This window comes from Staurois parvus, unplaced genomic scaffold, assembly GCF_062004578.1.
Source record: "Staurois parvus isolate SC_StPar_1 unplaced genomic scaffold, SC_StPar_1.0 ptg001858l, whole genome shotgun sequence".
NCBI lineage: Eukaryota > Metazoa > Chordata > Amphibia > Anura > Ranidae > Staurois > Staurois parvus.
The window spans coordinates 322501-335606 of record NW_028319654.1 but is presented as its reverse complement, the minus strand read 5'-3'; the positions used below and the strand labels follow the sequence as shown (position 1 = coordinate 335606).

Genomic DNA, 13106 nt, shown 5'->3' with positions numbered 1-13106 from the left:
TTAGATTTTTTTATTTTGAATTGCTACAAGGGGATCCCTTGTGCCACTCCATGTCCTTACATACCCTGTCACCACTACCAGGAATGTTGGGAATGAGGTGCAAAAGAAGCCATCTCTTTATTTTTATCTCCATCAAGTTTGTGACACCCATCAACTTTTTTCTTACTTAACTTCAATGTCAGGTTACACAAGAACCTCTCAGGTCAGGTTAGGAGGCACTTCTTCCATTTGTCCAGTTTTGGCTCACTGCTGAAGGGTCTTACTGTCTCTCTTTGTGATGACCGCAAAAGGAACACATCAATGGAAAGCCAATAAAGCCAACAGGAAGAGGCCATATCACCAAGCAGCTACATGGGCACCAAAAGAAGCCACATCTCACATTCCATGTGTCATGTAACCAAAGATTAAGGTTAGCATTTAGAGTTTTAGATTTTTTTACTTTTAATTTCTGCACGGGATGCCCTCGTGCCACTCCATGTCCTCACCTCCTCTGCCACCGGACTGTTGGCCAAGAGGTGCAAAATAAGCCGCCTTCCTCATTTTAATCTCCACCAGGTACATAATACCCATCAACTTTTTTCTTACTTAGCTCTGAGGTCAGCTTAGGTAAGAACCTCTCAGATCAAGTAAGGTAGTGCTTCTTCCACTAGTCCAGTTTAGGCTCACTGCTGATGGGTCTTGTTATTATCCCTTGCTGTGATGATACTACACAAGGACTACAATCAATGGAAAGCAAATTAAGCCAATGGGAAGAGTCTACATCATGAGGCAGTTACATGGAGGTCCTCCCACACACTCAATGTGTCACGTAAAGAAGATAAAGGTGAGTAATTAGGGTATTTAGATTTTTTTATTATTTTAAATTGCTTCATGGTGTGTGTGTGGGGGGCTTGGACCACCTACTGTTTATGCTTGCATGTGTGGGTGGGTGAGGCTGGCCAAAATACAACTTTATTAGAACAGATCTTTCTATGCCGAAAGGACCGCACTGAGAAGAAATGATAATTTATTACAGATAATTATCTTGTCTCTTAAGCACATTCAGAAGTGTTTATTAATATTTCAGAGCTGAGAATTGAAAGCAGAAAGTGTTTCCATGTTGGAGGAGGAAGAATGCGATGCGTTCTTGGGTTTCACCAGGTGGAATAAATTCCTCCTCACTTACTGTCTGAGTAATGTTAAGAAGAAGATGAGAGCAAAAATAGGCCACGTCCCAGGAGGAGCACAGAGAGGGACTCACTCAGGAATACAGAAACTGGATTTTCTATATTACCCGGCTAAAAACTGGGTCTTCACGTCCCATTTTTCTTCTACTGTCAGAAAATAATTGGCATCATGAAGGACATTTATCAAGTTGTCTTTATGCACTCTGGGCCTCATATATTAAAAAAGTAATGAAGGGAAAGCTTTGCCCATGACGACCAGAAATCAGCCAACATGAAGTGGAAGGGGAACAGCGGGAACTTGATTGGCTGATGCCTAAAGACACACGTGGTGAGTTCATTACAAGATTGAAAAGGATTAATGTAGTCTTAAAAAGAAAGTATATATTTTTTTTTAAATTCCACAATATTTAAATGGCTTTATTTGATTTTATAAATAAGCATTTCACTAACCTATGATAAGTAGTTTGTAAAGCAGGTTTTTTTTATTTGTCAAATGACTCGTTCGTTAGAAAAATATGGGAACTGCCATTGCAGGCCTTCTTCAAGCTGCCTGGCTGTATCTGACATTGATAGGTTTCAAACCCTAACAACATAGAAAGGAGTGCCTGAATAAAACACGATTAAGGAGTCTAAGGTCATTTTAATTCTAGTGAAAAAAAAGTCATAAAAAAGCCGCCAACACATTTAGGGGGCAACACAGCTCCATCATCATCAGGGCTCAACACAGCATAAAACTTGGATGGGCTCAATGAAAATTGATTTCACAGATCTATATTAGAACCAGTGTTGGGAATCATGTGCTTACAAACTAATAAGAAGCCTCTCTGACAGGAGTTCTAGGCCTACTCAACAGAGGGTCCTGCTAAACACCCAAGGCCAATGGGACATGGGGGCCCAGTATGCACCCAGGGGAACCTTTCCTACCACCATAAAGCAGGCAGGCCCTCCCCCACTGGGCCTCCAATTGTTCCCAGTGTTAGATAATGAGTTTATGTGAAATCTTCATTAAATACTGTAAACAATATTGTATTATGAATATATTTCAGTTAGAGTTTTATCAGTGTGGGTGTGCAATATGTCTTCCCATAAATTGCTGTTCTATAGATACCATAGTTGCCAAAGGGAATATTCTATTAATTACACCTTCTTTACTGTATAACAGAAGTCTTTGCTGAGAATCCTCCTTCAGACAGTTCAGTGCCAGAGTTAGTTTATCTAACAATGGGACAGACCTGTTGGCTTCCCAAATATGCATTTCAAAGGATACCTCATTTAGATATGCAATGAAGATGGCCATCCCTTCATAAATACTTAGTTTCCCAGCAAAAGGTCATGAACTGGCATGCGTAAACTCCATGAAGGGTGTGCCAAGATTTGCCTTAAAGGGGGTTGGTGTATGCTAAATACAGGGGGTTTGAAGTTAGCCAATTATGAAAGGGAATAGACTGGCCAACCAATCAGAGCTGCTCCATGAAAATTAATGGAAGAGAGGCCTACAACCAGGGGCGGACTGACTATTTGGAAACTCGGGCACTGCCCGAGGGTCCGGGGTCAGTAGGGAGCCCCATGAGATGCCCCTGGTACCTTTTTCATAGGCTTTTTTGAGTTTGGGCAAGGACACAGGGGCCCCATGATCCCCTATTGCCCGGGGGCCCCATGAGTTGTCAGTCCGCCCCTGCCTATAACTATGGACACGTGAGAGAAGGAGGCTCTCTTTGGAACACCAGAGGAAGGGAATGGAACTTTTACGTCCAGTTCCATGGTAGTTATGGAATATATCCCTCACACTTATATCTAAATGTTTGTCTTATGTCTTCTCTGTCTTACTGTTTGTATTTTGACAGAAACAATTGAGTACTGTCTGTGATACTTTTTTTATTTGCACTAACAAACAATTTTGAGGACAAGCTTTCGGGGTATGCCCCCTTCTTCAAGGTCCAAGCAGTACTATTACAAAGCTTTAGCAGAATGTTAGAAGAGATGTGGGAGATGAGAAAAAAAAAGCAAAAAAAGCAAAAAAAAAAAGCAAAAAGAAACACCAGCCTAGGGTTAAATTAGAGATAAGACACAGCAAAGCAAAAGCAAAGACTGGGGGGGGGGGAGATAACAATCACAGAGGCATTCATGCTTGAGGTGATAAAACTGTTGGATAATGAGTGAGGAATCCCATGTCCAAATTCAGACCATTATCTCTTGTATCAAATAGAATTATCATTCTTAGTTCAAAAGTTTTTCTTTCCTGAATGGATTTGAAATTTCCTTTAAAAACTAAAATATTGAGGTCTCCCAAAGTGTGGTCTGCACAGGTGTGCAAAAGTAATCTTCTTTATGTTCCTTGATGGTATATCTGTGCAAATTCATCCTTGTATTTTGTAATATGAGCTTTCTTAATACTTTTTTTTAACACAAATAAAGTTTTCTTTTGGTAGTCTTTGATCACCACTGTTATTTTTATTTGTTGTGCTATAAAAGAAAAAAGACCAAAAATAAAAAAAAAACACAATATTTTTTGCTTTTTGCAACATATCCAATAAAAAAAAAAAAAAAAGTCTTCATAAATGTAGGCCAAAATGTATTCTGCTACATGCCTTCGGTTAAAAAAAAAAGCCATATTGTGTATATTAATTGGTTTGCGTGAAAATTATAGAGTCTACAAACTATGGTATAGAATTTATATATATATATATATATATATATATATATATATATATATTAATGATGGCGACTTATAGCAGGACTGTGATAGTACGGTGGGCATTCTGATACTAATTGACACTGGGTGGGAATTGACTGCTACTGACATCTCCAGTGACACTAGTATAGTGATCAGTGCTAATAAACAGAACTGACACTGTACTAATGGCACTGGGCAGGAAGGAGTTAATATCCAGGGCGATCAAAGGGTTAACTGTGTGCCAGAAAGTGTTTTACTGTGTACAGTGTGATGTTTTATAAGGGAATGTGCCAGTTTTTATCTCCCTGCTTTGCAGTAAAGCTGCTATCAGACAGGCGGCAATTGGTTAAAGTGGTTGTAAAGGTTGACCGTGTTTTTTACCTTCATACATTCTATGCATGGTAAAGATGAAAAAAAACCCTTCTGTGTGCTGCTACCCACAGCCCCCCTAATTCTTTCCTGAGCTTGATCTTGATCCGGCGCTGTGCACAGTAGCAGTGGTTCTCCTGACTCTCTCCCTCCTCATTGGCTGAGACACAGCAGTGGGAGCCATTGGCTGTCAACCACAGCAAGTGAGGAGAGAGCAGGGGGTGGGGCTGTGCCTTGCTCTGTATGTCTTATAGACACACAGAACTGGGCTTAGGAGCGAGCACTCACTAGTGCCCCCATAGCAAGTGGCTTGCTATGAGGGCACTCAGCAGGGGGAAAGGCCAGGAGCACTGCTTGGGTACCAGGGAAGAGGAGGACCAGGGCTGCTCCGTGCAAAACCATTACACAAATAAGGTAAGTAGGACATATTTGTTATTTTATATAGGAAAAAACGGAGCCTTTAATATCACTTTAATCTTCATGGTGTTGGCAATGCAAGAGGGGAAAGGTGGTGGTGCTCGCAAATCACAGTCAACCAAAGTAACATCACTGTTGTGTCCCTTCTATCACATCTTAAGGGGTCTCACAAGGCTTTCCCTCCCCTGTTATTGTCTTTTTCCTCTCTTTCCTCCCAAGGACCCTTTGACTCTTCCCACCAGGTCCTGTTATCACTTTCTTCAGAACATTGTTGAAAGACATAAAGGCTACTTGTTGAGTAGGAAAGGTCTAGAAAAACCTTCTGGTGGTCTGATCGGTAGAGTTGCCCATGTTTCAGAATAGGTTGGAGTCGTCAGGTTTAATGAACATTAGAAAGCTTTGTTTCATATTCAATTTGAGGTTCATTACACCTAATGATTCCGACCCACCATTAAACATATGGTAATGGGCACCTCTGCTGATTGGAGCACCATCGGTTTATCCTAGACCTTTCCTACTCAACAAGTTCAACACCCACTTGAAAACTCCATAGAGGATCCATTATTGAGACCCCCCCCACCGTGGCATTGAGAATGACCTCCATTTTCCTGTGTAAAGACAGAGCTTTCTCCACCCTTGCCTACTGAAAGTTGCACGTCTCTGCTCTACTGGGTGACTGTTGGCTCTACAGATGTAAGTTATTTTTCTTTTTTTTTTCTATGTTGTCCTTGGTCAGACCTACTGAATGATTTACCATTTATGAGCCAGCTAACTATACTGTGAAGGCTTTCATGTGTCTCTCTTTTTCTTTTTCTGACTCAACAAGTTCAACACCCACTTGAAAATTCCATAGAGGATCCATTATTGAGACCCCCCCCCCATGGCATCGAGAGTGACCTTTGTTATCCTGTGTGATGACAAGGCTTTCTCCACCCTTGCCTATGGAAGGTTGCATGTCTCTGCTCTACCAGGTGACTGCTGGCTCTACAGATGTAAGTTATTTTTCTTTTTTTTTTCTATTTTGTCCTTGGTCAGACCTACTGAATGATTTACCAATAATGAGCCAGCTAACTACACCATAAAGGCTTTCATGTGTCTCTCTTTTTCTTTTTCTGACTCAACACGTTCAACACCCACTTGAAAACTCCATAGATGATCCATTATTGAGACCCCCCCCCAATGGCATCGAGAGTGACCTTCGTTATCCTGTGTGATGACAAGGCTTTCTCCACCCTTGCCTATGGAAGGTTGCGTGTTCTGCTCTACTGGGTGACTTCTGGCTCTACAGATGTAAGTTATTTTTCTTTTTTTTTTCAATTTAGTCCTTGGTCAGACCTACTGAATGATTTGCCATTGATGAGCCAGCTAACTACACCATAAAGGCTTTCATGTGTCTCTCTTTTTTTTTCCTGACTCAACAAGTTCAACACCCACTTGAAAACTCTATAGAGGATCCATTATTGAGACCCCCCCCCCCAATGGCATCAAGAGTGACCTCCATTATCCTTTGTGATGACAAGGCTTTCTCCACTCTTGCCTATGGAAGGTTGCGTGTCTCTGCTCTACCGGGTGACTTCTGACTCAACAAGTTCAACACCCACTTGAAAACTCTATAGAGGATCCAGGATTGGGAACCGCATGGCATCAAGAGCAACCTTCATTTTTCTGCATGGATACAGGGTTTTCTTGACCTGTGCCTACGAGAGGTTGCATGGCTCTACCCTACAGGGTGACTGCAGCCTCTACAAATGCAAGTTCTATTTATGGGCAGCACAGTGGTTAAATGTTTAGCACTTCCACCTGGCAGTACTCAGGTCGTTGGTTCAAATCCCGACCACGGCACCACCTTCCTGGGGTTTTCTTGTTCTCCCTGTGCCTGTGTGGGTTTCCTCCAGGTACTCTGGTTTCCTCCCCCACTCCAAAGACATTCTGGTAGGTTAATTGGATCATGTCTAAATTGGCTTTAGTATATGTATGAATGTTAGGGAGTCGACTTTTGATTGTACACCCCTTGAGGGTTAGGGACTGATGTGAATGTACAATATATACGTAAAGCGCTGCGTAAATTGATGGCGCTATATAAGTACCTAAAATAAATAAATATTTCTTTTTTTTCCCTTATTCTTGTTATGTAGTCAGATTTGCTGAGTGAATCATTATTTTTAAGCCAGCTAACTACATCATAAGGGCTTTCACTATTCTTTTTCAGCGGCCACCATTGATGACCAAACTCTTTGGACCTCCATGGACCACAACATGTTATAAAGGCTACCTAGCACCCAGTAGGCAGGACTAACCATTCAAGGAAAGACAAATAATTGCACAACCACGTGACATCTTTGGCAGAAACAGTGACATCCAGTGGTGCCTGAAGACACTGCAACAGACAGCCTTACAGATGAATACAATAGGTTCCTTTTTTTTTCTTTTTTTAAATAGTAAATCATTACATTAGGTGAGCCCAAACCCCCTTTTATTTTTTCTCTACTTAGGACTTTGCGTCTAATTCTTGGTTTCTTATTTACCCATATAAATTTAGTAATCATCTTCTTTATCATCCCAAAAAAAAAAAATCCTGGGAGATGAAGCATGTGGAACTTTAATATAACATATTTGCCATTATCACCATCTTTACCAAATTTATACAAGAAATTCCTCCCTTTTGAAATTCTTTTTAATTCTTCCTTTATTTCATTTATTAGGGGGATGTAATTTGCCTGATAAATACCCTTTATTGTGGGGGTCAATTTTTACTCCCAGGTATCCTATTTCCTTTTCCCTCCATATAAATGGGAACTCTTTTTGCAGACTTAATTTATCCGACCTTGAGATATTGATATTTAATATTTCTGATTTTACCAAGTTCATTTTCAAGTTTGATAACTCCCCATACTGTTTTAATACTTTCATTAACCCCCCTGGAGGTATTCCCCAGTGTAGCTCGGGGTAAAGTTTCAGCACCACAAGCGGTAACCCCCCCTGAGCTACACTCGGGAATACACTGCAGCGCTGCTCCGGGATCTCTTCTGCACTTACCTTGTCCTGCGCTCCCGCGATGTCCCCCCTGCAGTGTCCCCTGTAATGTCCTCCGGCCGATGCCGGCATCTGTCTTCCGAGTTCCGTTCCCTGCGAATTCTAATAGTGACATTCACTAAATCCACTAAAATCACATAGTATAACATTCCTGTATCAAACCATTTCACATACATTTTGTCCCGAGTGCTTTGTCCGGCGCCCTGCCTGCATTTTTACTGTTCTTTCTGCCTGGAAACTGAGAAACGTCCATGGCGTCCAAAAAGCGTCCCTTTAGGTCAGACGCGGTTTTAGCCCGGCTAGAGAACAGCGATAGTAAATCAGAACCACTTGCAGAATTGAGTGATAATGATTGGTGGGGGAAATTCCTCATCAGACACTGAAAACGATTCTGCGACTGAGCTCAGCGATGGGCGAACTTGGCGCTCTATTTCACATTTCAGTGTTTTTGGTTTGATTATATTATTGAATTACATTTATTATTATTATATTATTATTTTTTATGATTGTAAGCTTGAAAGAGCAGGGCCCTCGAACCCCTCATGTATTGTTTTGTTACTGTATTGTCTCATGTACTGTCCCCCACTATATTGTACAGCGCTGAGCAAACTTTTTGGCGCTATATAAACACTGTATAATAATAATAATGATTATTTATTCTATTATAATTTATGATTTTGTGTTTCAGATTTTATCATACCCGGGATGTTTACTAGACTCTTGTTCGGACAGATTTCAGTGAGTTATTCCTAAAAATGACAGGCCGACAATAAAAAAAACTACATATTTCCATGCAAAAAAGGTACCTCTTTGAGCACAGAAATATGGACATAATCAGACCGCTAGGGAGGTTAAATTAGGCAATGTTATAGATGAATACAACAGGTTCCTAACCAGGGGCGGACTGACCATATGGAAACTCGGGCACTACCCAAGGGCCCGGCGTCAGTAGGGGGCCCCATGAGATGCCCCTGGTACCTTTTTCATAGGCTTTTTTGAGTTTGGGTGGTCATAAAGTTATGAATGCTTTATTATATATTCACTATATGATTTATATATAGTGTGTGTGTGTATATATATACAGTCAGGTCCATAAATATTGGGACATCGACACAATTCTAACGTTTTTGGCTCTATACACCACCACAATGGATTTGAAATGAAACAAACAATATGTGCTTTAACTGCAGACTGTTAGCTTTAATTTGAGGGTATTTACATCCAAATCAGGTGAACGGTGTAGGAATTACAACAGTTTGCATATGTGCCTCCCACTTGTTAAGGGACCAAAAGTAATGGGAGAGAATGATAATCAGAAATCAAACTTTCACTTTTTAATACTTGGTTGCAAATCCTTTGCAGTCAATTACAGCCTGAAGTCTGGAACGCATAGACATCACCAGACGCTGGGTTTCATCCCTGGTGATGCTCTGCCAGGCCTCTACTGCAACTGTCTTCAGTTCCTGCTTGATCTTGGAGCATTTTCCCTTCAGTTTTGTCTTCAGCAAGTGAAATGCTCAATCGGATTCAGGTCAGGTGATTGACTTGGCCATTGCATAACATTCCACTTCTTTCCCTTAAAAAACTCTTTGGTTGCTTTTGCAGTCTGCTTTGGGTCATTGTCCATCTGCACTGTGAAGCGTCCAATGAGTTCTGAAGCATTTGGCTGAATATGAGCAGATAATATTGCCTGAAACACTTCAGAATTCATCCGGCTGCTTCTGTCAGCAGTCACATGATCAATAAATACAAGAGAACCAGTTCCATTGGCAGCCATACATGCCCACGCCATGACACTACCACCACCATGCTTCACTGATGAGGGGGTATGCTTAGGATCATGAGCAGTTCCTTCTCCATACTCTTCTCTTCCCATCACTCTGGTACAAGTTGATGTCGGTCTCATCTGTCCATAGGATGTTGTTCCAGAACTGTGAAGGCTTTTTTACATGTCGTTTGGCAAACTCTAATCTGGCCTTCCTGTTTTTGAGGCTCACCAATGGTTTCCATCTTGTGGTGAACCCTCTGTATTCACTCTGGTGAAGTCTTCTCTTGATTGGTGACTTTGACACACATACACCTACCTCCTGGAGAGTGTTCTTGATCTGGCCAACTGTTGTGAAGGGTGTTTTCTTCACCAGGGAAAGAATTCTTCGCTCATCCAGCACAGTTGTTTTCCGTGGTCTTCCGGGTCTTTTGGTGTTGCTGAGCTCACCGGTGCGTTCCTTCTTTTTAAGAATGTTCCAAACGGTTGTTTTTTCAGCCTAATGATGGCTTGCTTCACTGATAGTGACAGCTCTTTGGATCTCATCTTGAGAGTTGACAGCAACAGATTCCAAATGCAAATAGCACACTTGAAATTAACTCTGGACCTTTTATCTGCTCATTGTAATTGGGATAATGAGGGAATAACACACCATGGAACAGCTGAGAAGCCAATTCTCACATTACTTTTGGTCCCTTAACAAGTGGGAGGCACATATGCAAACTGTTGTAATTCCTACACCGTTCACCTGATTTGGATGTAAATACCCTCAAATTAAAGCTGACAGTCTGCAGTTAAAGTACATCTTGTTCGTTTCATTTCAAATCCATTGTGGTGGTGTATAGAGCCAAAAATGTTAGAATTGTGTCGATGTCCCAATATTTATGGACCTGACTGCATATATATATACGGGGACGGACTGACCATTAGAGCACTCGGGCACTGCCTGAGGGCTCGGGGTCAGTCGGGGGCCCCATGAAATGCCCCTGGTACCTTTTTACAGGCTTTTTTGGGTGTGCTTTGAGTGTGGGCAGGGACACAGGGGCCCCATGATCCCCTATTGCCCGGGGGCCCCATGAGTTGTCAGTCCGCCCCTGTTCCTAACACCCCATTACAAGAGGAGCATTTAGGATCTTTAAATGACATATCATCAGAAAAATATGGAACGACAAGCAAATAGAAATTTATTTTTATTCTTTCAAAAACAAAAATAGGGATTCAAAATATACTTATTGCACCTAGTAATATTACTAGAGGCAACATGAACAATCCAATAACCCGCGACAGCCAGTCTGCCACCATCTTCCACTGCTTTGGCTGTGTTATTGGCTGTGTATTGTATTGTCCTTATTCTGCTCTACAGCATTTATTTTATTTTATTTTTTCATTTTTTTAAGCCTCTGTCTGCAGCATTTTCTTCTAGACAATAAAAGTAAAACTACAGAGATTTATTTCTGTTTATCAGAGATGCCCACTCTACATGATTTGTGGACAGAAAACAGCTGGAGGGGTAATGACAAGGCCCACTGAGCAGGAGACTTCCAGCAAAGCGCAAAACACAATGACAAGCCACGCTGGAAAGGAACGATGCTGAAATGTAAGTGCCAGGAATGGTCGTCTCCTGTGCCAGGGTGAGTCATAATGTATATAATGCGAACGGCGAGGTACTTCGGATTCCGCTAGGCCACGGTGGAAAGGTTATCCGTCTACAGGAACATCAGAAATGGGTCTCAGTCTGTGCTACAATGCGTGCAACAGCGACTACGGGAAGAATAAATTGATTTGTGTGTTTAAAGCGCACTTCCCCCTTAATATAACTGATAACAGCCATGAAACGTTAATTTTAAAATCAATAGACTTAGTAATAGCCAATTGTATTCATTGTCCTGAATTTGAAACCTACCATTTACCACTTGCTGTCCAAGGCAATATATTTCATTTTCGCTTTTTTTTTGCTAGAAAATGGCTTAGAACTTCACAAACATTATATATTTTTTGAAAGCAGAGGTCCTGGAGAATAAAACGGTGGCTGCTGCAATTCTTTTATGACACGCTATTTTTGTGCAGCTGTTTAATCAGATGACATTTTTCAGGGAAAAAAAAATGCACAATCAAAATATAATATGCAATTTTTTGATAGAATGTAAAAGACGGGGTTGCATCAAGTAAATAGATACCAAACATGTCAAGATTGGAAATTTATTTTAACTTTGTTGCTAACACAAAGAGGCAAACAAGACCCCATGTGATAGCTTTGGGCAGGTAACAGGTACACTTTATGGGGACATAAGGGGGTTTATTTACAAAATCAGACTCCCTTCTGCATAGAAACCAATCAGCTTCCAGGTTTCATTGCCAAAGCTTCACTGAACAAGCTGAGGTTAGAAGCTGATTGGTTTCTATGCAGAAGGGAGTCTGATTTTGGACTCTCCAGCTTTAGTAAATAAACCCCAAGGGGTCTGTTAGACCCCCGATGTCTCCCTTGCCCTCCAAAGCAGCTAAACAAGCACGGATCATGCTTGAATAGCTAAAACAGCCAGGGTAAGAAATGTCAGAAACCATATTTGAGATAACCATTGTCTCTTTCAGTTTCATTTGTCACAGAGGAGGTTAGGGAACAGATGTTCCCCTGTCTCCTCTGTGTTCACCAATCCTTGTCATTTTCCTGTTGTCCCAGGATCCCTGGAGCAAAAGGAAAGCCTGGAAGCACCACAGCACTGCAAAAGAGCCACCATGATCATTTCTACTTAACAGCTGATTTCCATCTGTAAAAAATGCAGCGGCAGCCATGATGTTGGAATAACCACTTGCTGACAGGTCATATATATATATATATATATATATATATATATATATATATGTGTAGCAAGTTGTTAAAAAAAAGTCACCAGGGGCTGATCCTTATCTTTCCTGATCCTTATCTTCATTAAAACCCATGGCAAGGACAAGGGTTGGGCAGGAGGGGCGGCTGCCCTGTGTGCAGCAGTAGGAGGGCTGCCCCCTAACCACTTGCCGACTCCAGATCAGTGGTTGTCAGCCAATGGGTCGTGGCTTCTTGTCTGCTCTGACAGCTACTGCTTTCACATTGTGCTTCAACATGCCCATTCTTCACCTCATCCATTTACAACTGACACAAAAAAAAACACACCATGCATGCACAACTACCTCCCAGCTGCTGGAAAGCAAGCAATTGTCCATGTATGTGCAGTCCACACTCCATGCCAACAAGGGGCAGCTGGACCAAAAGGGCAGGGAATGGGTACATCGCTCTCCAGGCTGCTCGAAAGGTCCCAGGCGAAGTGCGCTTGACAGTGAGGTGACGCTACAGAAGAAGCACCGGCTTATGATGCTCCTCCTCTTTCCACTGTCACCTTCCTCCTCCATTGCCAGCACCGGCTCAATGCACTCTGATGCTCTGGGTTAGTGGGTCAGCAAGCCCTGATCGGGATCAATAGGTTGGCGACCCCAGGCATCCACTTCCCTGGTTTGAGGTTGTGAGCCGCGTCAGAGGGCTCTGAGACCCAAAAGTGTCCTGTGGGCAACAGGTAGAGCACTCCTGACTTAAAGGATCTGCTGCTGACGGCTTGGTGCCAGACACCACACCATACCTTCAGAGGTCTAGCGGAGTCCATACTTCAATGGGTTAGGGCTGTTTTTGGTGGCAAAATTGGGGAACCCACTC

General features: G+C 41.9%; 1 protein-coding gene across 2 annotated transcripts in view; it reads right to left on the bottom strand.

The window, feature by feature from the left end:
- Positions 1 to 13106, bottom strand: part of LRFN5 (leucine rich repeat and fibronectin type III domain containing 5) — a 341992-nt gene that overhangs the window by 191960 nt on the left and 136926 nt on the right. The gene's annotated exons all lie outside the window — the stretch shown is intronic.